Source organism: Cyprinodon tularosa, unplaced genomic scaffold (genome assembly GCF_016077235.1).
Source record: "Cyprinodon tularosa strain WSP-4 unplaced genomic scaffold, ASM1607723v1 ctg399, whole genome shotgun sequence".
Taxonomy (NCBI): Eukaryota; Metazoa; Chordata; class Actinopteri; order Cyprinodontiformes; family Cyprinodontidae; genus Cyprinodon; species Cyprinodon tularosa.
In genome coordinates this window covers 390,776-418,168 of record NW_024039117.1, presented here as the reverse complement: position 1 = coordinate 418,168, position 27,393 = coordinate 390,776, and the positions used below count along the sequence as shown (strand labels likewise).

The window sequence follows — 27,393 nt, the reverse complement described above, 5'->3', positions numbered from 1 at the left end:
GGCTGCCTCTTTAAAGGAAAAAACCGGTCAGCAAGGAATAATCAATGCATCATTATTTATACCTAAAAATAATAACGCGGTGATTTAATGAATTTAGTGTTAATCAGTAAAAGGATTTAAAAACAATAATTTTTGTTACAATGACTGAGTGTGGGAGCGGCCATTTTTGCTCAAATATAGTAACCCCTCCCTCCTGCCATCTTCCAGCAGTGACGTCACGGTGCGGTAAGCCTAGCGCCATTCTCCCCGCTTTACAAGCTAAATCAATGGGAACTACTAGACACATCTGCAATCAGCAACAATTATTGAAGATTTCCAGAGGACTTCACCATTGAAATTCACCAGAGCTATAGTGAAACTGACAATGCCCACGTGCATGGCAGCTGGATGCTGGAATACATCGGGTAAAAGTGAAAAAAAGAGTTATTCCACCTTTCTGATTCCTGATCCTCCACGGACGGGTTGGTCGTTGGATCGCCAACTTGAAGAGGGAGGATTTGCCATCGAACTTCTGGCCAGAGAAAAAACCCGTAATATGTAGCCAACATTTGGAAGAAGAATGTTTTCAAGATGACTTGGATAATAGCGCGTTGTGACAAACACCAGATACAGCACTGGGACTTGATCAACAGCCGATACCGCACCGTGACGTCACTAACCAGTAGGTGGCAGTAGTGTTCTTTGACAAACATGGATGCCTCCAGTAAAGCACATTCACATGAAAATTACTCTGAATTAAAAACACTGATCATTTATTGAACAGGATGGAATGATTTTGTATTTAAAGGACTTTTAGAAGTTTGAATTCTGAATATGACCGGACTTTTCCTTTACTGTCAAGTACAGGTCGGGATAGTGCCTCTGGACTGGCAGACTGGGGTGGTGGTTCCTCTCCATAAGCATGAGGTCCAGAGGCTGTGCTCCAACTATAGCCTCCCAGGAAGGTTCATGCCATGGAGCTGGAGAGGAAAGTCTGGCTGATGGTCAAACTTCTGCTTCAGGAAGAGCAGCTAACTGCTGAACACTCCAGCAGCTCTACACTCTCAACCTGTCAGACTATCCTTTATGTGACTTTGACTCATTTTTCCTGCTGAACCTTTTAGCATCTGATGTTATGTGGCCCTTAATGTAAATTTTTAGGCAAAAGCAGCAACATCTGGTCTGTGGTTTTAACAACAGAGAAAACTTTACTTCGGTTTACAGTTGGAAAGTCTGAATTAATCTCTGCTGGTGGGTCCTCAGTAAAGCCTGACAGGCCTATAAAGCCTGCTATCATGTGATTCTGACCTCAGCTCAGTACGGCGTTATTAGATTATAGATCATTTTCACTCACTGTCGTCAGATGTGAACCACCAGGCTGCCTATTCAGTCTCATTTATTCAGCAGTTAGGTAATAAGATGCAGCATCTGCTTGGTTAGGTCAGCTGAAGCTCTATTTAGAGGCGTAAGTACAGTCAGCTGAGGCGTCAGGACCAGAGGACATTAATGTTAGCCCAGGTTTCTGTGGACAGACGGACGCTGTGTCATCACAGGCCTAAATCCTGAAGGAAAGAGTCTGCTTAAAAACGTCCACCTTGATTAAAACAACATTCAGCCGATAAAGAAAAGCAGTAAAAATCGGTGCAAATGACCGAAGGCGCTGATGGCCAGCATCCATCTGCAGCCCACCACTTAGAGCTCTCTGCACCACGTTTTTCAGATGAACAATCGTGCTCTCCTAGGTGATGTGGGCCAGAAATGTGGGCCACTCGTCTTGGTGGGAACGAGTCCCTGAAACATCCAACAATACGAATGGAAACCCGATCTGAGCCCGGCCCCCCTCCCAGCCTCCACTTATTGATGTGCAAATCAGCAGCTGACGTCAACCTGGAGCCTCTGAAGCGGGCCCTGGAGGACCTAGCAACAGCACTCACTGTTCAACCCTTCATTGTCTCTGAGGTGGGGGGGTTAGGGTTTCCATGGAAGGCAGAGCCACAGCTCCAACAGCATTATCCCACCTAGAAGTTGATTTCATTATTTATGTTCTGCTTGTTTTTGGGACAGATGATCTGGTAAAAATCACTAACCAACACAAACCTCAGGCTGCAGCTCGTTCAACAAGGAGCTGAACTTTATCTTCCAGGTCAGTGATTTATAATGAAGTGCTGGCGAGCTCAGCTCTGCAGACAACAGATCCACCTGTTTTTATCTTGATAGAAACTACGTCTCAGAAGTCACTAAAGGCTGATCTGTTTTCTGGAAACATCTCTCCATGATCAGTCCTGCATGGTCCCTTAGAAAGACCTTTTCATGGAGCAGTTCCAACAGGTCCTACTGATCGTGTCCAACTTTAGCTCGGTCTATGAAATTAAACACCCACAGAGACGAAGTTTGACATCTTTATGAAGGTGAAACCAATAGAGAGCCGTACTTCCAACAGGCAACAGAAAGGCTTAAGGGAGCATGCTACATTGGAAAACATTGGACACCGATACAACATAGAGACTGATGCTAACCTGGCTAACGTCAGCCACCATCACAAAGACTGATGCTAACCTGGCTAACCTCAGCCACTGGAGGCTAAATCCACCATCACAGAGACTGATGCTAACCTGGCTAACCTCAGCCACTGGAGGCTAAAGCCACCAACACAGAGACTGATGCTAACCTGGCTAACCTCAGCCACTGGAGGCTAAATCCACCATCACAGAGACTGATGCTAACCTGGCTAACCTCAGCCACTGGAGGCTAAAGCCACCAACACAGAGACTGATGCTAACCTGGCTAACCTCAGCCATTGGAGGCTAAATCCACCATCACAAAGACTGATGCTAACCTGTCTAACCTTAGCCACTGGAGGCTAAAGCCACCAACACAGAGACTGATGCTAACCTGGCTAACCTCAGACACAAGATGCTAAAGCTGCCAAAACAGAGACTGATGCGAACCCGGCCAACCTCAGACACCGGATGCCAACGTCATAGTCACAAAGACTGATGCTAAACTGGCTAACCTCAGACTCTGAAGGCTAAAGCCACCATCACAGAGACTGATGCTATCCCGGCTAACCTCAGAAACCAAATCCTAAAGCCACCGTCACAGACACTGATGCTATCCTGGCTAACCTCAGACACCAAATGCTAAATCAACCATCACAAAGACTGATGCTAACCTGGCTAACCTCAGCCACTATGCTAAAGCCACCAACACAGACTGATGCTAACCTAGCTAACCTCAGACACCAAATGCTAAAGCAACCACACACAAAGACTGATGCTAACCTAGTTAACCTCAGACACCAAATGCTAAACCAATCACACACAAAGACTGAGACTAACCCGGCTAACCTCAGACACTATGCTAAAGCCACCAACACAGAATAATGCTAACTTAGCTAACCTCAGACACTGAATGCTAAAGCCACTACACACAAAGACTGATGCTAACCCAGTTAACCTCAGACACTGAATGCTAAAGCCACTACACACAAAGACTGATGCTAACCCAGTTAACCTCAGACACTATGCTAAAGCCAACGCACACAAAGACTGATGCTAACCTAGCTAACCTCAGACAGCAAATGCTAAAGCCAATTCACAGAAAGACTGATGCTAACCCAGCTAACCTCAGACACCAGATTGTAAAGCCAACATCACAAAGACTGATGCTAACCTGGCTAACCTCAGGCAACAGATGCTAAAGCTACTACACACAAAGACTGATGCTAACCTGGCTAACCTCAGGCACCAGATGCTAAAACCAACACACACAAAGACTGATGCTAACAAGGCTAACCTCAGACACCAGATGCTAAAGCTACTACACACAAAGACTGATGCTAACCTGGCTAACCTCAGGCACCAGATGCTAAAGCTACTACACACAAAGACTGATGCTAAACCTGGCTAACCTCAGACACCAGATGCTAAAGCTACTACACACAAAGATTGATGCTAACCTGGCTAACCTCAGGCACCAGATGCTAAAACCAACACACACAAAGACTGATGCTAACCTGGCTAACCTCAGGCACCAGAAGCTAAAACCAACACCAACAAAGACTGATGCTAACCTAGCTAACTTCAGAAACCGGAGGCTAGAGCCACAAACACAGAGACTGATGCTAACCCGGCCGGCTAACTTCAGACACTGGAAGCTAAAGCCCCCAACACTTTTCCCCCAAAGTGGATCTAGATCTTTAATGGCTGATTACAGCTTTAGAAAACCTGGAAATTCTAGTTGGCCAATTTTAGAAAGGAAATGCTCTGTGCTTCAGAAAGTGTGTTTTTATCCAATAAAGCCTTTGAACCCACAACACTTCCATCTCTATCTACATTCATCCATGGACTCTGCAGAGCTGGATTAAAGGTTTAATCCAAAAATCTGCCACAGACCAACAACCCTCCCGTTTTCCTCCTGTCGGTCCTCCATCACTCCAGTCCGTTTAGTGTCATTGTCCCAATGTGAGAGCAGCCTGGCTGGATCAGTATGCAGCACAATAGAGGGATATGTGCTAATGGCTCCTCATGTCAGAGGATTTTCTCCTCATTCTTATTCATAAATCATTTAGAGGAAACATCCACTGGGACATTTGCCCGTTTAGGTTGTATGAACTGCAGCTTCTGTGGGAATCACCTGAATCTATTCTCCCTTGCAGCTCCAGCAGGGCTCTGTGAGACCCTGACATTTACAGTGACACCCTGAGCTGTGTTTAATGAGGCTGGAGCTGCTCCACATTCCTCTGGTTGTGTCCAACCGCTCTCTATACGGCAGCAGCACTGCTAACCAACTTCAGCTCATCCGCTAACAGCTTCATTGTTGGTTGTGAGGATGAACCGATGAAGGAATGTGTTGTTAAAGCTCTTAAAGGGGCCAGTCCCTTTCTATAACTAATAAAAAACATGGAACTATGGAGCTAAATTGGTTCCATGAAGTTTGTTAAAGGAAAAGTCCGGTTATATTCAGAATTCAAACTTCTGAAAGTTCTTTAAATCTGAAATCATTCCATCCTGTTCAATAAATGATCAGTGTTTTTAATCCAGAGTAATTTTCATGTGAATGTGCTTTACTGGAGGCATCCATGTTTGTCAAAGAACACTACTGCCAACTACTGGTTAGTGACGTCACGGTGCGGTATCGGCTGTTGATCAAGTCCCAGTGCTGTATCTGGTGTTTGTCACAACGCGCTATTATCCATGTCATCTTGAAAACATTCTTCTTCCAAATGTTGGCTACATATTACGGGTTTTTTCTCTGGCCAGAAGTTCGATGGCAAATCCTCCCTCTTCAAGTTGGCGATCCAACGACCAACCCGTCCGTGGAGGATCAGGAATCAGAAAGGTGGAATAACTCTTTTTTTCACTTTTACCCGATGTATTCCAGCATCCAGCTGCCATGCACGTGGGCATTGTCAGTTTCACTATAGCTCTGGTGAATTTCAATGGTGAAGTCCTCTGGAAATCTTCAATAATTGTTGTTGATTGCAGATGTGTCTAGTAGTTCCCATTGATTTAGCTTGGAAAGCGGGGAGAATGGCGCTAGGCTTACCGCACCGTGACGTCACTGCTGGAAGATGGCAGGAGGGAGGGGCTACTATATTTGCTTCATTCTATCTCTATTCTCCCACTCTGCAGAATCTGTTAGTTCAATCTCTAACGTTCTGCTCTCTCTGCTTTTTCTCATAGTAGCTTCATCTGGTCTGTTCCTGTTTGGCTGTGACTCCATCCTGGAGAGAAATATCAGCTGTGCTGCTGCCATCAATACCTTTGTTTCTAGATGTTGGAGATCAGCCTGTTTTTCCAGTGTAGTCCTGTTTCTCTGACTGTGACTAACTGGATGTGCTCTCTTCATCCTCTGACATGGGAGCTGGCTCGGAGCTCGTCTGCCTGGCTGTGCGTTTCCTGGACGGGGCCGCCTGTGGAGCTGGTTGACAGTTGCCTTTTGTATCTATGCTTCTTTTTCTATGTCTGCTTCTGTCTCCTTGAACCCCAGTGGGCCTCAGCAGATGGCCGCTCACACTGAGCCTGGTTCTGCTGGAGGTTTCTTCCTGTTCAAAGGGAGTTTTTCCTCTCCACTGTCACTACAAGCATGCTTAGTGTGAGGGATTGCTGAAGAGTCAATGAGTCGATGCAATCAGCTGGTTTTCCTTAGATGGAAAACTTTGAATCAATCTGACTGGATGATCTGGCTGAACTGGAAAGTGGCCTGATATGACATGATGTGAATTGGAGATATAGAAATAAACTGAATAGAACAATTGAATAGCATATTTTCCTCTGCATCCAATAAACTGGGTAAATGGAGTGATAATTGAAGAAGTAAACTGAATAGAAGCAGGTTGTGTCTGCCATTGCCATCTGATGGCGGTTTATAGAAGCACATTAACAGTGGTGAATATCATACGGTAGACATTTTAATCACCCAGACAGATCCTGGGAATACCAAAGGTAACATCACTAGGATCAGTAATAGTGAGGCATCCATCAACGTGACAGTTTCCTCAGCCTAACGTCAGCGTTCAGACTGTATTCCCAGCGCTACTCCCACCTGATCCCCGTCATGGAAAATGTCATTTGTGTTCTGCTTGTTTGCCCTAAAGTAATCACGCCCACTGTTGTCAAGCATTATGCTGGTTAAACTTTCCTTTTGCAGAACAAGTTTTTCAGAGGAAAGTTTCTGCTCTTTGTGAAACTCTATACTGCAGTCGGGGGCAAAACGCTCGTTATCTCAGGATTAACAAAAAGCTTTGTGTCGCAGAGGAAAGCACACCACTAAGGAAGAAATATGAGTGTTAGAGCTCTGACTGTTAGAGGAGCTCACCATTTGATAATCCAAACTCTACTTTTGATAATCCAAACACACCCTTTGGTAATCCGAGTCATTGATCATCTGATCTTATTCTTTGAAAATCTGCTTATTTTAAGGTTCTATCTCTCTACATCTGATATGTTTTGTGTTTTTCCCTCCTTATCTTGGACTTTCCTCTTCCTTTGGGCTCCTGGACTCCGCCCTGCTGACTCGCTGAGCTCCATTGCTTTTCCTATAGACATAATAAATGTCTCCGGCTCTTCTTTGTTTACCCTTTGTGTTCAAGTGAAATACTGCACCCCTGGTCATGTGGCCTTTTTCAGGTGTTACTTCAAAACAGGTGGTCTAGGCTGTATGCAGCCAGAGCTGGTGTAGAAATCTGTAACGGCTCTGGGACTATTTAAACAATCGTTAAACTCCTTCAGATCTTTTTCAGTCTTCTGGGAGTTTGTTCCAGATCAGTGGATCATAGATGCTGCTTCTCCATGCTTGGTTCTAGTTCTTTGTGTTCAAAGTAGGCTGGAACTGGAAGACCTGAGTGGTCTGGGAGGTTGATCTACTGTCAACAGGTCTGTTATGGATTGAGGTGCTGATCTATTCAGTGATTTCTAGACTAACAGATGGATTTTAAAGCCTATTCTCTGAGCTACAGGAAGCCAGAGGAAGGACTTTAGAACCAGGCTGACATGCACTACTTTCTTAGTTCAAGTGAGGACGAAGGCAGCAGCGTTTTGGATCAGCTGCAGCCGTATGGTGGTTTTTTTTAACTTATGAAGAGTTTAAGAGATCAATTCTACTAAAGATAAATGCATGAATGAGTTTTTCTAGATCCTGCCAGAGATCAGTCCTTTAATCCTGGAGATGTTCTTCAGGTGATCAAAGGCTGACTTAGTAACCGCCTTTCTGAGCCTCTGAAGGTTCAGGTCCGAGTCCATCAAGATTTCAGCCATAATCAGTGGTTTGTAGCTGCAGTAGCTGAAGCTGCGAGCTAACTCTGGATCTCTGCTGCTTCGTTCCTAAGATTATTACCTCAGTTTGGTTTTTATTCAGTGGTAGAAATGATGGCTCATCCACATATTGATCTGCTCTCTGATTGGTTCTTAGTCACCTGCTGACATTGGGATGTAAAGCTGGGTGTCGTCTGCATAGTGACGCTAACTGATCTGGTTATAATCTGAGCCAAGGGGAGCATGTAGATGTTGAATAGGAGGCGCCCCAGAATGGAGCCTTCCTACTGACACGTAGAAGTCCCTGTCCTACAGGTAGGATTTAAACCAGTCCAGTACTGAACCAGAAAGGCCGCCCAGTTTCCCAGATGCTCTAATAAAATCCAGTGATCAACAGAATCAAACGCTGCACTGAGGTCCAGTAAAACCAGCACTGTTGTTCTTCCACAGTCTGAGTTTATACAGATGTCATTGAACACCTTAACCAGGGCAGTGTCTGTACTCAGGTTGCTATGGAAACCTGACTGGAAGACATCAAATCAGCTGATTAATGTAAAGAAGGCATTTAAGAGCTGAGACCTTTGAGGCATTTAAGACCTTTAAAAACAGAAATGGATGTTAAACTCGACTCAGACTGGCAGACCTTCTTTTTTTTCTTCTTTTTTAAGCTTAAGCAAAACTGTATTTTTTGGGGGGGGGGTTGTAAGAAAGCCAGCTTCATTGTTGGTTGTGAGGATGAACCGATGAAGGAATGAGTTATTAAAGCTCTTAAAGGGGCCAGTCCCTTTCTATAACTAATAATAAAAAACATGGAACTATGGAGCTAAATTGGTTCCATGAAGTTTGTTAAAGGAAAAGTCCGGTTATATTCAGAATTCAAACTTCTGAAAGTTCTTTAAATCTGAAATGATTCCATCCTGTTTAATAAATGATCAGTGTTTTTAATTCAGAGTAATTTTCATGTGAATGTGCTTTACTGGAGGCATCCATGTTTGTCAAAGAACACTACTGCCACCTACTGGTTAGTGACGTCACGGTGCGGTATCGGCTGTTGATCAAGTCCCAGTGCTGTATCTGGTGTTTGTCACAACGCGCTATTATCCAAGTCATCTTGAAAACATTCTTCTTCCAAATGTTGGCTACATATTACGGGTTTTTTCTCTGGCCAGAAGTTCGATGGCAAATCCTCCCTCTTCAAGTTGGCGATCCAACGACCAACCCGTCCGTGGAGAATCAGGAATCAGAAAGGTGGAGTAACTCTTTTTTTTCCCCCACTTTTACCCGATGTATTCCAGCATCCAGCTGCCATGCACGTGGGCATTGTCAGTTTCACTATAGCTCTGGTGAATTTCAATGGTGAAGTCCTCTGGAAATCTTCAATAATTGTTCGGAGGATTTTACTCAGTCAGCAATTTATTTACTTTGCAAATTAAAGGAGAAGAAGACATTAACATCCACAGCATGCTGGTCTGCCCTGTTCTGACTTGGACAAAGCGGTTCCCTTGCTTTTAAGGCAGGATCAAAGCAATCAGACACGTTGCTTTCTCAGTTACCTTGAGTGGGTATGTGGTTTTGTTATGGGAAACAGCTATGTTGTCTATAACCACCCTTCATTCAGACATTTTGTGGCCTTGCGGTGAAACAAACTGAGTAAAAAAAAAAACACTTTTTAGAGAGTAAATAGCATGCATCATTATATGAAAGAAGGAAAAAACAGAAATAAAATTTTCCGACAACACTGATTATCGCTAAATGCATCGAATCATCGCGAACGTATTAGTTTTAGGTATAAATAATGATCCATTGATTATTCCTTGCTGACCGGACTTTTCCTTTTAAAAATTTTCCTCCTCTATGAAACACCCAGTGGATCCATGTGAGGCATTCATGTTTTCCTTTATTTTCCCAGTCAGCCTGAACATAATGAGGTTTTTTCCAGCAGTAGCTGTGTCCTATCGGCCCGAGCAGAGCGGAGGATGCAGGCAGCGGCCCGGCAGCCTGAACGCTCCATCGCTGCTGTTTTACTGCTGCTCTCATTGTTCTGGCTGTTAATGGGCCTTTTAGTCAGAACAGCTGCTTTTATGAGCCGCCGCTGTCTCTAGAGATAAAGCCAAACATTTTATGAAGAACAGGGCTACCTGCTACGGACCACAATGCATTGCACTGGTCTGACGAAAGGGAGGGGAGGGGCTGCAGCTGTTTACATGATGTTTATGGAAACTCATTATTTATACGCCTGTAATTAATCCCCAAATTATTGCAGTAATGAATCCTGATAGTGAGGACCTCTGGCATCAGCTGTTGATCCTGTTTGACCCCCGATGGTTTTATAGAACGTGTTTCAGCAGGGACGCTTTTAACGGTTACACAAAAATGTAACTTTTAACAGAGAAAAAAAAAAGAGCTGGGTAAGACGGCACACGCCACCTCTGCTGTTATCTCTGCCGATGTTCTTGTTCCGATCTGATCCTCTTCACTGCTAGCATCCAGTAGCCCCGACCACCCGGAGCCTCCACCCTGCTCTAGTGCTCTCTAACCAGAATCATCCAGTCTACACCGTCCTCTCTGAGCTACAAACTGGGGTATGGCTTCCTCTGCCTCGTCTGGTGCTCTCTGCTGGGGTCCTGGCTCTGGTGTCGCAGAGTGAAACTGTTACAATGTTCACTCTAAGCTGCACTAACACAATAGTGCAAAAGGAAATCTATGCATCGCATAAAATAAAACATTGAGGCCAACAGCAGTTTATCTGTATGTTTAATTCATTTTTTAATTTGAAACCAATAAAGACATGATCACAGGACCCGAAAGCAGAGACCTGACCGCAGAGACCTGACCGCAGAGACCTGACTGCAGAGACCTGACTGCAGAGACCTGACTGCAGAGACCTGACTGCAGAGACCTGACTGCAGAGACCTGACTGCAGAGACCTGACTGCAGAGACCTGACCAGAGAGACCATTGCTGGCTTAGCTAGTCCATCTCCTGGACATTTCCAATAAGAGGTCCATTATAGAACATGGCTCATTTCATCACTAACATGAATAAAACACCGACCTGTCTGCTGCAGTTTTTTTTATTTTATTTATTTAATAGAGAAATAATCCAACCACAAAAATCTGCAGCATATCTGGTTAGACTGACGATAAAAATAACCAGCATGGGTCGATCCCTGAGCTGAAGGCTGACGGAGCAACAACCAGAGAAGGAAAAAGAGTTTACTAAAAACATGAACCTAAAGTTTGAATAAAATTCCTTCTTAGCAACCAAACTCTTTTCTTCTTTTTAACGTTTTTACATTCCTTCCAGAAATTCTTCCTTGTTGTTTCATTGTCCTTCCATGTTCCTGATTGTATCTCATTGTTTTCTAGAGGAGCTGCAGTTAGAAGTTACGTCATGTCTCAGTTTTCCAAACTTGGTGAGTCATCATCTTCATCATGAGAGCAAAACTGACCGACATGCTTATGGTTTAAACATTTTCCTGTGATCAGGTAGTGGCCCTCAGCGCTCAATGAGAACATGGCTGAGTCTGAACATCCTAACGCCTAGATCCCTCCATCACTATATAGAGCGGGGACTGTAGAGTTACCTGACTATTCAGACAGATGATCACTGCTGATCATGTTCCCTGCGCGGTGCCTGCGCCATCTTTGTTATTAGTCGCCGCTGTCGGGCAGCGACAGCCGTAGGCGACAACGGGCCTCAGTGACAACAAATGCCATGATGCTTTGCAAGGAGAGCTCTTTCTTGCAAAGCATCCTGGGATATAACTGCTTGTCTAGTGTCCATGGATGATCACTACTTTCAAGGTGCATTGAAAATTTCGAGTCCACTACTTTTTCCTCCACTTGACGTTTGCACTCTCATTTAAAATGGCGTAGACACTATGTAGGAATTAGGACGGAGATCAGACACAGCCCAGGTAATCAGACAGAGAAGGTTTGATGGCTGATCTACACGTTAAGCTAAACCTTTATAGAATAACTCCAAACAAAAGGATTCATAATCTGGATTTAAGGAAGGTTTGACTGTTTTCTGGGAGATTATTCCAGATTATCCAAGCATTGAAGTTAAAGCTGCTTCTCCATGTTTGGTTCTGGTTCTGATCCAGTCGAGCTTAGGGGTCTGGCTGTCGATCCACTGACACCAAGTCTGTACTGTATTTCAGAGTGAAGCCATTCAGTGAATAGCAGATTAACAGACAGATTTTAAAGTCTGTTCCTGGACTCTCCTCCATCATCAGCATCTCCATCTCCCTTCCAGAACGTCAGCATCTCGGGGACCAACACCTGGATCCAGTGTGACCTTCACAAGCAGCAGACACACACAGCCATGGTGACTGGAGGTCAGCACATAGCGCAGCCCAATCAAGATGAAGCTGAGATTATTATTCATCCATGAATTCATCTAAAGTTGATCGTATCCATTTGCCTAAAAACAGGATTTCTACTACTGTATGTTGAATTAAAAAAATAAATGACATGATTCTATTTTAATCATTTAGGCTGTATTAAATGCTGACTGAATAAAGAAAGCATATTATTAAACACGTAGAAGATGAAAAAAACCAGGAAACTATTTGATCACTGAATAAATAATCTAATTTGAGAAACACGTTTGATTTCCAATAAACAGAGATGTAGAGCTATCACTAACAGACAGGGTATGTCGCTCTAACATACTGTCATATACATAATGAAGGCAATGCTATTGCTAACTGCTAGCTCTGTTTTTAGCCTAATCATTCAATCAGTGCTGGGAGAGACTTGGTTCTGGTTGTGGTTGATCTCAGAGGGTTAAAACGTAGATCTATGAGGTGTATTAACTGACTAAATCATGCTTAGTGTGAGGGATTGCTGAAGAGTCAATGAGTCCATGCAATCAGCTGGTTTCCCATAGATAGAAACTTTGAATCAATCTGACTGGATGATCTGATGAACTGAGATGACATGCTGTGAACTGGTGCTATAGAAATAAAGTGAATAGAACTGAATTAAAGCCTTCTCCATCTACCATGCTAACAGCCCGCATGTCTTCTTCTCTCCTGTTCCAGTGGTTCAGCGTACCGCCCGGGGCGTTCGAATAAGCAATGCTCCTGAACCACGGGAGACTTTTGATGAAACTAAAGTTTTTGCCCTTTCCTATCTTATTCTCCAGTCGTGTGAGAATTTTTTCAATCAAACCAAGTTTCAGCCTCGTGGTGCGTCCTGCGTTGTGTAGCATACAGAGGGTAACGAGGGGCGATCAGCCTCTAACGACCACCTCCCCATCAGGAACTGTAAGGTCGGGAGAAAATCAAACATGTTTGAAGTTCAGTCGTCCTCCTGAGGTGATGGTCTGTAAATCCTGCCGTTGAAGCAGAGCTACCAGCCCTATTACCAGAACCTGGAGCACTGCGCATGTGCAAAACAAGGGATTCCTTCTGCCTGACGAGTCCGTCCTGCGCATTCTCTCGGCGCTGAGTCCAACATGTGGTTTTTGGACGACCAGTCGTCATGAGCTGTGAACTTTTTAGTCTCCCATGGTGTGCATCCTTTCAAATACAAAAACCGGATCACTGTTCAACACTCAGCAGGCTCCGTTTCATTGACTCAGGTCAAACATTCAAACACCTGCTAATCAGAAACCACCTTTAATTCAGAGCCAATTCATCTGTAGACATATAAATATTTGCACATGCAAAGTTTGAGCCAGATCAGACAACTGAAAGTGGGTCAGGAGCATTACTTACTGAACGGCCCGCATATCAGCACGGATAATATCAGCATTTATTACAAATCGTATAGGATATTAGAAAAGGCTTAAATAAAGGAAATCACTAAAACAGGAAACTAAACAGACTCATGTTAAATTAACCAAAGAGTTACAGAAGCACAGAGTTTCTATCGGCATCAAAGTATCTGAGATTTTAGATATGGGCCCATAAAACTCGATATTAGTTTTAATATCAGATCTGGACATCATTTAAATCTGCTCATTTTCCCAGTCCTGATTTCAGTAAAGGTAAAACTAATCAATAATGATCAACAGACTGATATTGAGAGACTTTCTTCAGTCGTATCATCAGAGGAAAACCTGCAGAATTAGATTATCGGCATTCTGGCTAAAAGACAGGTGAATCAAATCTACAGTAAAGAAGTTTTAGTTGAACCACCGTAGAGCCGCAGAGGTTCAGATGGTTTTCCCTAAACAATAAAAATGGCATTAATAGAAAACACTAAAAAGATAAAAACCTGAAGATGATAAGAAGACAGGAAGGACACAAACTTCTCCACATCACCTGACAACCTTCTCCTCCGTTTGTTGTGGGAAACTCTTCCAGGTTTCTGGTTGTTCCTCATCTAAAGCAGACGGTGACGCAGCAGCTGCTGCTTCTTCCTCCTTTACCAGCAGCTGGGTTCTACTGTGATCCATCCCAGAGCAAAATCACACGCTGAGAACCATCTGCTGCCTTGACCACCTGCTTCACTCTCACTAAGACTTCCCCAGCGTACCTTAGCTGCAGAAGAGTTTCAGCTTATTTTAATCTGCTTCACGTCAATCCATGTCTACTGGTTTCAGCAGGAGCCACTTAGCAACAACCTCAGACTACAATCAAAGTCAGACGGAGGCATTGGGATTCTGCTCCAGTGTCGGTTTGTCTCTCGTCATCCGATGCCCTCTGAAGCCTCGGCCCTCAGCACTGACCTTGGTCTCACACAGAGACGGCTCTGGGTACAAAGGTTTGGTACCTAATGGTTACCATTAGGCAATACTAGGCAGCTGCCTAGGGCCCCAAGTCCCTGGGGACCCATTAAACTCTGTTTACATGTATGGCTAATACAACTATTCCTTATTTGTGCACATTAATTATGTTTTTGGTAAAAATCCTTTGGCTAAAATGCCATCAGAACGCTGATAATATTAAGTGTGTCTCAGCCCCCCCCCTTCAGTGTCCACCATATTGGATCAGTCCATTTGCTGCACATGTTCAGAAAGGTCCAAACAGACAGCAGCAAACCATTTGAAAACAAACCATGCAAAGAGCAGTGTTGCCAACTTAGCGCTTTAGTCGCTATATTTAGCCACTTTTCAGACCAAAACCTAGAACAGATCATGGATGTCTATTCTATTAATTCAATTTCAATTCAATTCAATTCAGTTTATTTATAGAGCGCCAAATTCACAACACATGTCATCTCAAGGCACTTTACAGTTCAACCAGATCATACAGTCAAATTGATACAAAGTTTTCTATCTAAGGAAAACCAGTTGATTGCATTGACTCATTGACTCAAATACAATCCCCCACACTAAGCATGCTTGTAGCGACAGTGGAGAGGAAAAACTCCCTTTTAACAGGAAGAAACCTCCAGCAGAACCAGGATCAGTGTGAGCGGCCATCTGCCGAGGCCGACTGGGGTTCAAGGAGACAGAAGCAGAGATACAAAAAGCAGCTGTAAAAGGCGGCCCCGTCCAGGAAACACACAGCCAGGCAGACGAGCTCCAAGGCAGCTCCCATGCCAGAGGACGAAGAGAGCACATCCACTCAGTCACGGTCAGAGAAACAGGACCACACTGGAAAACAGGCCGATCTCCAACATCTATTAACAAGGGTGTTGATAGAAGCAGCACAGCTGATGTTTTTTTCCAGGATGACGTCACAGCCAAACAGGAACAGACGAGGCAAAGCTACTCTGAGGAAAAGCAGAGAGAGCAGAAGGTTAGAGATTGAACTAACAGATTCTGCAGAATAGGAGAACAGAGAGAGAATGAAGCAGAATGATGAAATGGGGGTCCCTATGTCCTCCAGCAGTCTAAGCCTATAGCAGCAGAACTATAGAGATAGCTCAGGATAACCTGAGCCACCCTAACTATAAGCTTTATCAAAAAGGAAAGTTTTAAGCCTAGCCTTAAAAGTAGACAGGGTGTCTGCCTCACGGACTAAAACTGGTAGTTGGTTCCACAGGAGAGGAGCCTGAGAACTAAAAGATCTGCCTCCCATTCTACTTTTAGAAATTCTAGGAACCACTAGTAAACCTGCAGATTGAGAGCGAAGTGCTCTGTTAGGAACATAAGGAACAATCAGATCTCTGATATCAGATGGAGCTTGGCCATTTAAGGCTTTATATGTGAGAAGGAGGATTTTAAATTCTATTCTTGATTTAACAGGAAGCCAATGAGGAGAAGCCAGGACAGGCGAGATATGATCTCTCTTTTTCATTTTCATTAGAACTCTGGCTGCAGCATTTTGGATCAGCTGAAGGCTTTTAACTACAGTTTGTGGACATCCTGATAGTAAAGAATTACAATAGTCCAGCCTTGAAGTAACAAATGCATGGACTAGTTTCTCAGCATCACCCCTGGACAGGAGATTTCTCATTTTTGCAATGTTCCTCAGATGAAAGAAGGAAATTCTAGAAACCTCTTTGATATGGGATTTAAATGACAGGTCCTGATTAAAAATAACACCAAGATTTTTTACTTTATTATCTGAAATCAGTTTAATCCCATCCAAATGAAGTGACTGGCTAATCAGCTTCTTTTTCAGAGACTCTGGTCCAAAGACTATAACTTCTGTTTTGTCTGCATTCAGGAGCAGAAAGTTAAGAGTCATCCAGGTTTTTATGTCTTCAAGACATGCCTGTAATCTATGTAATGGGTTAGCTTCATCTGGATTTATAGACAGATATAGCTGGGTATCATCAGCGTAACAGTGGAAATTAATCCCATGCTGTCTAATAACTCTACCAATTGGGAGCATGTATAAAGTAAAGAGAATTGGTCCTAGCACTGATCCCTGTGGTACTCCACAGGTAACCTTTGAGCGTGTTGAAGATCTATCATTAACATGAACAAACTGAATTCGATCAGATAGATAAGATTTAAACCAGTCTAGTGCTGTTCCTTTAATTCCAACAAAATATTCAAGTCTTTCTAAAAGAATATTATGGTCAACTGTATCAAATGCAGCACTAAGATCCAACAGGACGAGCACAGATACAAGTCCATTATCTGAGGCCATGAGAATATCATTAGTGACTTTCACCAGAGCTGTTTCAATGCTATGATGAGCTCTAAAGCCAGACTGAAACTCTTCAAAAAGTTCATTATGGTGGAAGTGATCGCAAACTTGTTTGGCAACTACTTTCTCAAGAATTTTGGATAAGAAAGGAAGATTGGATATAGGTCTATAATTGACCAAGTCATCTGGGTCAAGAGACGGTTTCTTAAGCAGAGGTTTAATTACAGCAACCTTAAAAGCTTTAGGTACATATCCCTGTAACAGAAATAGATTAATCACATCTAAAATGGAGGAGGAGATCAAAGGGAATACCTCCTTAAATAACCTGGTTGGAACTGGATCTAACATACAAGTTGAAGGCTTAGATGAAGACAATAATTTTGCTAATTCAGAGAGTTCAACTGGATCAAAGCAGTCTAAACCCGGTTCAGATTCCATGACTACCTCAGGTACAATCGCGGATAGAGGAGTGCTTATGATCTTATTTTTAATAAGATCAATCTTATTTATAAAGAATCCCATAAAATCATTGCTGCTAAGAGCAGGTGGAATGGACGGTTCAACAGAGCTATGGCTCTGGGTGAGTTTGGCAACTGTATTAAAAAGAAATCTAGGATTATTCTTATTCTCCTCTATTAATGAGGAGAAGTATGCTGCTCTTGCTTTACAAAGGGTCCTCTTATACAGCAGTAAACCATTTTTCCAGACTAGGAAGGACTCTCGCAGGCCTGTGGAGCGATATTTTCTCTCCAGTTTCCTAGCATTTTGCTTCAAAGTACGCAGCTCTGCATTAAACCAAGGAGCAAGCTTTCTATTTTTAACGGTTTTCATTTTCAAAGGAGCTGCGTTGTCTAAGGCAATACGCAGAGAACTAGCAACCCCATCAACAAAATCATCAACCTGTGAAGGGGAATAAGCTAAGCTTTTGCACTCTGCAGCACTGCTCAGTGACACAGAGCAGAGAGAAAGTGAAGCAGATTCTTTAAAATTTATAACTGCACTATCTGATAAAGATCTACTAAAATTGAACCTTCTTTTGGGGGAGGAGAACTCTGTTAAAGTAATCCTGAAGGTTATTAGAAAGTGGTCAGAGAGGACAGGGTTGTGAGGAAATACTGTTATTTCTTCACATTCTATGCCGTATGTCAGCACAAGATCCAAAGTATGAAGATGAGAATGCGTGGGACTATTCACATTTTGAACAAAGCCAATAGTGTCTAAGATAGCATTAAAGGCTGCTCTTAAGCTATCGCCTTCAATGTCAGCATGGATGTTAAAATCTCCCACTATGATGACCCTGTCAGTATTTAATACCAAATCAGAAAGGAACTCTGAAAACTCATCTAAAAATTCAGAGTAAGGACCTGGTGGACGATACAAAGAGATATTAACATTTCTCTATGTGTAGAATGGTTCTGTTCTATGTGTTGTCTTCTCCATTCAGAGGGCCCCTGCCTGTCTTTGCCCAGGGCCCCAAATTTCCTAAATCCTCCCCTGCTTTTAACCAGCATCTCATCCAGAACAGTCGCGGAATCGGCTGGCATCATTTCATGGCAGAACACCACCTGTTCTCCACCTGCTCCGTCATATGGAGCTCCTTTATGGAGCCAAGCTGCCAGACTGGCAAAGAAAGCAACACAAAGAAGGATGAATATAAAACATCTAAAGTCATTCAGTGTTTGGTTTTATCACCATGGTTAAAATGATCCTGTTACTTTTAATGTTTCATTATTTCTTCATTCATGTTCTTCTGTTAGGGGTTCACTTTTCAGCTGACAGACATTTAACAGCGAAGCGACACGGCTGGTGATGACTGCAGGTCTAACGCGCGTCCAGAACCATGTTAGCTAGAACATGAAGCCACAGCAGGCTGCGGTTCTGATGCTGCGTTACAGTTTCTGACAAGAGGAGAAGGATTTTCTCACGTAGAATCAGGAGAACTGGCAGAGATGATGGAGCTGGACCTCAATGCAACAAGACATCAACCTAATTAAGGAGACGGAGGCTTTGAGGGAGCAGCTCCAAACGAGGCCAGAGACCGCGCTCCTCCAGAACCACACTGTTTTAATCTGGGATGATGCTGAAAACTGGAGCATTAATCTGTTCTCACCGGGTTTTCAAAGAATTATGGGCCAGGCTAGAGTTTGTTTTCTTTTTAATACAATTCTATTTATTTCTATTACACCAATTTACATCAAGTCATCTCAGATCAATCTATAGAGACAGTTCACCAGATCATCCAGTCAGATTGATTCAAAGTTTTCTATCTAAGGAAAACCAGCTGATTGCATCGACTCATTGACTCTTCAGCAATCCCTCACACTAAGCATGCTTGTAGCGACAGTGGAGAGGAAAAACTCCCTTTGAGCAGGAAGAAACCTCCAGCAGAACCAGGCTCAGTGTGAGCGGCCATTACGACTTTAAAATCATAAAGTTGTAATATTATCAAAAATATTATAACTTTATAATATTTTATAATAATGTTGAGACTTTATTCTCATATTAGGAATTTATTCTCATAATATCACACCTTAATAACGTAACAACATTATTCTGATAATGTTGCGACTTTATAATTGTAATATAGTGACTTTATACTCATATTAAATAAACGTATCTCTAGTCTGGCCCTAATCCTACCAACCCAACACAACAAATGGGCTCTGAAATCATTTCCCTGCTCAAGATCTGATGCGTTTGATTCTTCTAGCTCAGGAAGCGTTGGGACGGTGGGGGGTGCAGAACGCAGAGCGGGACATGAACTGGACCAGTGCTTTACTGGGAGAAGCTCAGATAACAGAAGTTAGATCCCAGTTGTTCCAGTTAGGAGCTGCTTACCGCCTGCTGAGAGGCAGAGGAGCTATCAGGTTACTGAGGTCAGCCTCATTTCACCAGCGTATCAATTATTGACCGCGGTGATGTCATCAGAGCGCTGCCTGTTGGCTGCTGGCCTGGTGCTGGTCTGGGATCGGCCCGCCAGCCGATCCCAGACCGCCAGCCGATCCCAGACCGATCCCAGACCGCCAGCCGATCCCAGACCGCCAGCCGATCCCAGACCGATAACCGATCCCAGACCGCCAGCCGATCCCAGACCGATAACCGACCCCAGACCGCCAGCCGATCCCAGACCGCCAGCTAATCCCAGACCCATAACCGACCCCAGACCGCAAGCCGAACCCAGACCGCCAGCCGATCCCAGACCGATAACCGACCCCAGACCGATAACCGACCCCAGACCGCCAGCCGATCCCAGACCGCCAGCCGATCCCAGACCGCCAGCCGATCCCAGACCGATAACCGACCCCAGACCGCCAGCCGATCCCAGACCGATAACCGACCCCAGACCGATAACCGACCCCAGACCGCCAGCCGATCCCAGACCGCCAGCCGATCCCAGACCGCCAGCCGATCCCAGACCGCCAGCCGATCCCAGACCGATAACCGACCCCAGACCGCCAGCCGATCCCAGACCGCCAGCCGATCCCAGACCGCCAGCCGATCCCAGACCGATAACCGACCCCAGACCGCCAGCCGATCCCAGAACGCCAGCCGATCCCAGACCGATAACCGACCCCAGACCGCCAGCCGATCCCAGACCGCCAGCCGATCCCAGACCGATAACCGACCCCGGACCGCCAGCCGATCCCAGACCGCCAGCCGATCCCAGACCGCCAGCCGATCCCAGACCGCCAGCCGATCCCAGAACGCCAGCCGATCCCAGACCGCCAGCCGATCCCAGAACGCCAGCCGATCCCAGACAGCCAGCCGATCCCAGACAGCCAGCCGATCCCAGACCGCCAGCCGATCCCAGACCGCCAGCCGATCCCAGAACGCCAGCCGATCCCAGACCGGCAGCCGATCCCAGACCGATAACCGACCCCAGACCGCCAGCCGATCCCAGACCGCCAGCCGATCCCAGAACGCCAGCCGATCCCAGACCGGCAGCCGATCCCAGACCGATAACCGACCCCAGACCGCCAGCCGATCCCAGACAGCCAGCCAATCCCAGACCGGCAGCCGATCCCAGACCGATAACCGACCCCAGACCGATAACCGACCCCAGACCGCCAGCCGATCCCAGACCGCCAGCCGATCCCAGAACGCCAGCCGATCCCAGACCGGCAGCCGATCCCAGACCGATAACCGATCCCAGACCGCCAGCCGATCCCAGACCGCCAGCCGATCCCAGAACGCCAGCCGATCCCAGACCGGCAGCCGATCCCAGACCGATAACCGACCCCAGACCGCCAGCCGATCCCAGACAGCCAGCCAATCCCGGACCGCCAGCAGATCCCAGACCGATAACCGACCCCAGACCGCCAGCCGATCCCAGACCGCCAGCCGATCCCAGACCGATAACCGACCCCAGACCGCCAGCCGATCCCAGACCGCCAGCCGATCCCAGACCGCCAGCCGATCCCAGAACGCCAGCCGATCCCAGAACGCCAGCCGATCCCAGACCGCCAGCCGATCCCAGAACGCCAGCCGATCCCAGACAGCCAGCCGATCCCAGACAGCCAGCCGATCCCAGACCGCCAGCCGATCCCAGACCGATAACCGACCCCAGACCGCCAGCCGATCCCAGACCGCCAGCCGATCCCAGACCGCCAGCCGATCCCAGACCGCCAGCCGATCCCAGAACGCCAGCCGATCCCAGACCGCCAGCCGATCCCAGACCGATCCCAGACCGCCAGCCGATCCCAGACCGCCAGCCGATCCCAGACCGATAACCGATCCCAGACCGCCAGCCGATCCCAGACCGATAACCGACCCCAGACCGCCAGCCGATCCCAGACCGCCAGCTAATCCCAGACCCATAACCGACCCCAGACCGCAAGCCGAACCCAGACCGCCAGCCGATCCCAGACCGATAACCGACCCCAGACCGATAACCGACCCCAGACCGCCAGCCGATCCCAGACCGCCAGCCGATCCCAGACCGCCAGCCGATCCCAGACCGATAACCGACCCCAGACCGCCAGCCGATCCCAGACCGATAACCGACCCCAGACCGATAACCGACCCCAGACCGCCAGCCGATCCCAGACCGCCAGCCGATCCCAGACCGCCAGCCGATCCCAGACCGCCAGCCGATCCCAGACCGCCAGCCGATCCCAGACCGATAACCGACCCCAGACCGCCAGCCGATCCCAGACCGCCAGCCGATCCCAGACCGCCAGCCGATCCCAGACCGATAACCGACCCCAGACCGCCAGCCGATCCCAGAACGCCAGCCGATCCCAGACCGATAACCGACCCCAGACCGCCAGCCGATCCCAGACCGCCAGCCGATCCCAGACCGATAACCGACCCCAGACCGCCAGCCGATCCCAGACCGCCAGCCGATCCCAGACCGCCAGCCGATCCCAGACCGCCAGCCGATCCCAGAACGCCAGCCGATCCCAGAACGCCAGCCGATCCCAGACCGCCAGCCGATCCCAGAACGCCAGCCGATCCCAGACAGCCAGCCGATCCCAGACAGCCAGCCGATCCCAGACCGCCAGCCGTTCCCAGACCGCCAGCCGATCCCAGAACGCCAGCCGATCCCAGACCGGCAGCCGATCCCAGACCGATAACCGACCCCAGACCGCCAGCCGATCCCAGACCGCCAGCCGATCCCAGAACGCCAGCCGATCCCAGACCGGCAGCCGATCCCAGACCGATAACCGACCCCAGACCGCCAGCCGATCCCAGACAGCCAGCCAATCCCGGACCGCCAGCCGATCCCAGACCGATAACCGACCCCAGACAGCCAGCCGATCCCAGACCGCCAGCCGATCCCAGACCGCCAGCCGATCCCAGAACGCCAGCCGATCCCAGACCGGCAGCAGATCCCAGACCGATAACCGACCCCAGACCGCCAGCCGATCCCAGACCGCCAGCCGATCCCAGACCGATAACCGACCCCAGACCGCCAGCCGATCCCAGACCGCCAGCCGATCCCAGACCGCCAGCCGATCCCAGAACGCCAGCCGATCCCAGAACGCCAGCCGATCCCAGACCGCCAGCCGATCCCAGAACGCCAGCCGATCCCAGACAGCCAGCCGATCCCAGACAGCCAGCCGATCCCAGACCGATAACCGACCCCAGACCGCCAGCCGATCCCAGACCGCCAGCCGATCCCAGACCGCCAGCCGATCCCAGACCGCCAGCCGATCCCAGAACGCCAGCCGATCCCAGAACGCCAGCCGATCCCAGACCGCCAGCCGATCCCAGAACGCCAGCCGATCCCAGACAGCCAGCCGATCCCAGACAGCCAGCCGATCCCAGACCGCCAGCCGATCCCAGACCGCCAGCCGATCCCAGAACGCCAGCCGATCCCAGACCGGCAGCCGATCCCAGACCGATAACCGACCCCAGACCGCCAGCCGATCCCAGACCGCCAGCCGATCCCAGAACGCCAGCCGATCCCAGACCGGCAGCCGATCCCAGACCGATAACCGACCCCAGACCGCCAGCCGATCCCAGACAGCCAGCCAATCCCGGACCGCCAGCCGATCCCAGACCGATAACCGACCCCAGACAGCCAGCCGATCCCAGACCGCCAGCCGATCCCAGACCGCCAGCCGATCCCAGAACGCCAGCCGATCCCAGACCGGCAGCAGATCCCAGACCGATAACCGACCCCAGACCGCCAGCCGATCCCAGACCGCCAGCCGATCCCAGACCGATAACCGACCCCAGACCGCCAGCCGATCCCAGACCGCCAGCCGATCCCAGACCGCCAGCCGATCCCAGAACGCCAGCCGATCCCAGAACGCCAGCCGATCCCAGACCGCCAGCCGATCCCAGAACGCCAGCCGATCCCAGACAGCCAGCCGATCCCAGACAGCCAGCCGATCCCAGACCGCCAGCCGATCCCAGACCGCCAGCCGATCCCAGAACGCCAGCCGATCCCAGACCGGCAGCCGATCCCAGACCGATAACCGACCCCAGACCGCCAGCCGATCCCAGACCGCCAGCCGATCCCAGAACGCCAGCCGATCCCAGACCGGCAGCCGATCCCAGACCGATAACCGACCCCAGACCGCCAGCCGATCCCAGACCGCCAGCCGATCCCAGACCGCCAGCCGATCCCAGAACGCCAGCCGATCCCAGACCGGCAGCAGATCCCAGACCGATAACCGACCCCAGACCGCCAGCCGATCCCAGACCGCCAGCCGATCCCAGACTGCCAGCCGATCCCAGACCGCCAGCCGATCCCAGACCGCCAGCCGATCCCAGACAGCCAGCCGATCCCAGACCGCCAGCCGATCCCAGACCGCCAGCCGATCCCAGACCGCCAGCCGATCCCAGACCGCCAGCCGATCCCAGACTGCCAGCCGATCCCAGACCGCCAGCCGATCCCAGACCGCCAGCCGATCCCAGACCGATAACTGACCCCAGACCGCCAGCCGATCCCAGACCGATAACTGACCCCAGACCGCCAGCCGATCCCAGACCACCAGCCGATCCCAGACCGATAACCGACCCCAGACCGCCAGCCGATCCCAGACCACCAGCCGATCCCAGACCGATAACTGACCCCAGACCGCCAGCCGATCCCAGACCGCCAGCCGATCCCAGAACGCCAGCCGATCCCAGACCGCCAGCCGATCCCAGACCGATAACCGACCCCAGACCGCCAGCCGATCCCAGACCGCCAGCCGATCCCAGAACAATGACCGACCCCAGACCGCCAGCCGATCCCAGACCGCCAGCCGATCCCAGAACGCCAGCCAATCCCAGACTGCCAACCGATCTAACCAACTAAACTGGGACATAAACGGCTCTAAAGTAGCAATAATCACCACAGAGGTTCTGATTTAGTATCAATACGACCTCACAGACAGACTCGGACGTCTGAAATCTGGAAAGCTCATTAATAAAAATGCATCTGAGCTCAGAGGCAGAGAAACGATCCTGTGTTCGCTCACAGACCCTCACTGGACCAAAGGGTCGCCTGGGTCCAGCAATCTGCTCACCTCCAGTCTGAGCAGATCAGTTGGTAGAAACTGGATTAGAGAGTCTGATGCTAGAGGTGGTCTGTCTGTAGACGGAAAACTGCAATTATTACCGCTTCGAACCAAGTGACACAATAAACCTTCATCCTGCATCACATCCAACCAGCACATGTGATAAACACAAAATACCTGCGACCCATAAATGCATCACCTGCTCTTATCTCCAGTCTCGCTGAGCGGCATATGTACTTTTTTTCACTTAACAAAATGAACAAACATGTTCATCCATGTTAACATCAAACTTTGTTAAAGCTTGAAAATAAAAGGTTTTGTTCTTAAATAGATTTTGATGTATGACATTTTAACAGTGAACAATAGAAGTTAATGGAAATATTCAAAATCAAAGAAGTTAAATGTATCATTATTTTATGGATTTTAACTTTTAAAGGTAATACAAATGAAGGATTGTGGCAGCAGGCAATAAAAGGACATTCGAGGGTGTGAAAACTTTCTGAAAATGCAAATAAATCTCTAAAATATTAAATCTTTGGATTGATTTAGGTTTTATTGTCATGGTTTAGAAACAGCCATCCTCTGCTGTCATTCAGAGGAAGGCGACCAGCCGGCAAATCCTTCAGTTTTCATCGCACCGAATAAAAGCAGACGGCAGAGAAACGAAGGCAGCGCCGCGCCGCCATGGAGGGACGGATATGTAAATAAGCTGCACTCCAGTCTGACGGTTTCTGGGAGCCAACAGGCCAACTTCCAACACAGCAGCTTTTCCTAAAGCCTGCTTTCACAGAGAGCTGCAGGGAGACTCTGGCAGATCTCATCCTCATTCTCTGCTGCTGGTAGTGGAAATACCCCGGAAACTGGCTAATCGCCGTCTGAGTCAGTGCCAGGACTGACGGAGGAATGGAATCTCCTCTGGGAACGCGGCGGTGACTCCAGCGGCCGACGTGCGGCGTTTCCCTCCGACGGCTCGGAGTCTGCTGCAAAACCGCTGCACATAATTAATGGACCCCGATGGAAACAATGGAGGGTTAACCTCAGCCGTCTGAGGCCGGGGTCAGAGGTCATGTCTGATTGCTCTGTGGTAAACAGACACAAAGAGGCTGCTGACGGCATTAATGTTTGATGCATATGAGAGGAAGCAGTTAGCGGCACAGCTGAGCCGCTTTATCCATTTACCTGCTAATGCTGAGAGAATCAGACTTGGAGTCAAAGACATCATGAAGAACACGTTCAGTTTACAGCCAGAGAGGTTATTAGACCCACAGAGGAGAGCTTTCCATTATTCAGCAGCTAACAGCTCAGTTAACAGTACGGCAAGCAGTTTAGCCCAAAAATGAGGGAACAAGCAATCAAGTCACTTTCTGAACGTTGTGTGAGTGAGACCGTCCTGCTGCTCGTCCTCCCAGCTGATCAACAAGCCCCGCTGACCTCATGAGCGGGCACGAGCCCCGCTGACCTCATGAGCGTGCACAAGCCCCGCCCACCAACTGGCTGCGTTTCCTAGCATCAGCACTGAGGTGAATGGAGTTCTGGAGTCTGTTCCGTTTCTACGGCTGTTCCCTCCAAGGACCCGGTCCAGGTGGACCAGGTCCATGGAGGTGAAGAGTTTGGCTATGGAATCAAAAAGGTCCATCCTTCTCTGGCTTTCACCACCTGTATGCTCTGTTGCCTAGCAACCATAACAGCTGACGCTCAAAGCAGGCAAAGAATAGATGCTCAGCTTCTCACTATTGTTCTGGGTGCTAATAATATTTCTGAGGAGCTTCAGCAGCAGTACCATCGTCTCAGATATCAGATTTATAGTCTCCACCCAGCAGAGATATTAGAATCTGAGCTTAAATGTCAGCCAAACCCATTTACACAGTAACAGATAAAACCTTTAAATAAACCAAACATTACCGCCACATATCTGACTCTATAACCATTAAAACAACTATTTTCATTCATTTCAGACGGAACTATTCACAGACTGGAATATGTTAAACTGCATTTCCAATATTCACCACTGTTCGGCGCCATTTCCCTTTTTCCTCGGAGCAGCCAGCTTGCTTGGACTCGCGAGTCATGGTCAAGGCTATGGAGGATACTGCGGCGCCATCCTTCAAAACAGGCAATAATAATGAGGAGTCTTCCAATCAGAACAGACCTCACCGCCGCGCTATGATGTAAGCAATGGTTCAGGTTAAGGTTAGTGCTGGTACTGGTTGGGGCCACCCTCAGGGTTAGGGCATGAAAGGGTTAAAATGATAGCAGTGGTCCTCACTACAGAGAGAAATATGAGAATGAGTGTGTGAGCGGATGAAGCGGTGTCATTACCCCATCCGTCCTGAGCGAACAGAATAATAAGATCCGGATCGTCGAAAAACTACATTATACGCTACTGAAAATACTTATTTATATACTAGAAACATTAAAAAATGCTAAACTACATCATATAGAAAATACTGAGGACTTTTCTGGAAAAAATCCATATTAATGCGTGACGTCACCATGGGACACGCTCACAGTAACGCTCACAGTAACGTTCCTAAGGCTGTTTAAGCGTTTCGCTTTTTTCGTTTTTAGAATATGCGATATTTAGACAAATGAACAAGTACTCAAAGGACCCCCCCCTAGAAAAAGAGAAAAGAATTTTTAAAAAGTAAGAAAAACAAAGTAGTGGCTCCCCCGAAGTTATTCTGTTTGCACAGGACAGATCGGGA

The 27,393-nt window shown here is 47.8% G+C and overlaps 1 protein-coding gene across 5 annotated transcripts in view; it reads right to left on the bottom strand.

Annotated features, from left to right (window-relative positions):
- arhgap32b (Rho GTPase activating protein 32b) overlaps window positions 1-27,393 on the bottom strand; it is a 137,715-nt gene that overhangs the window by 109,455 nt on the left and 867 nt on the right. The window lies entirely within an intron of this gene.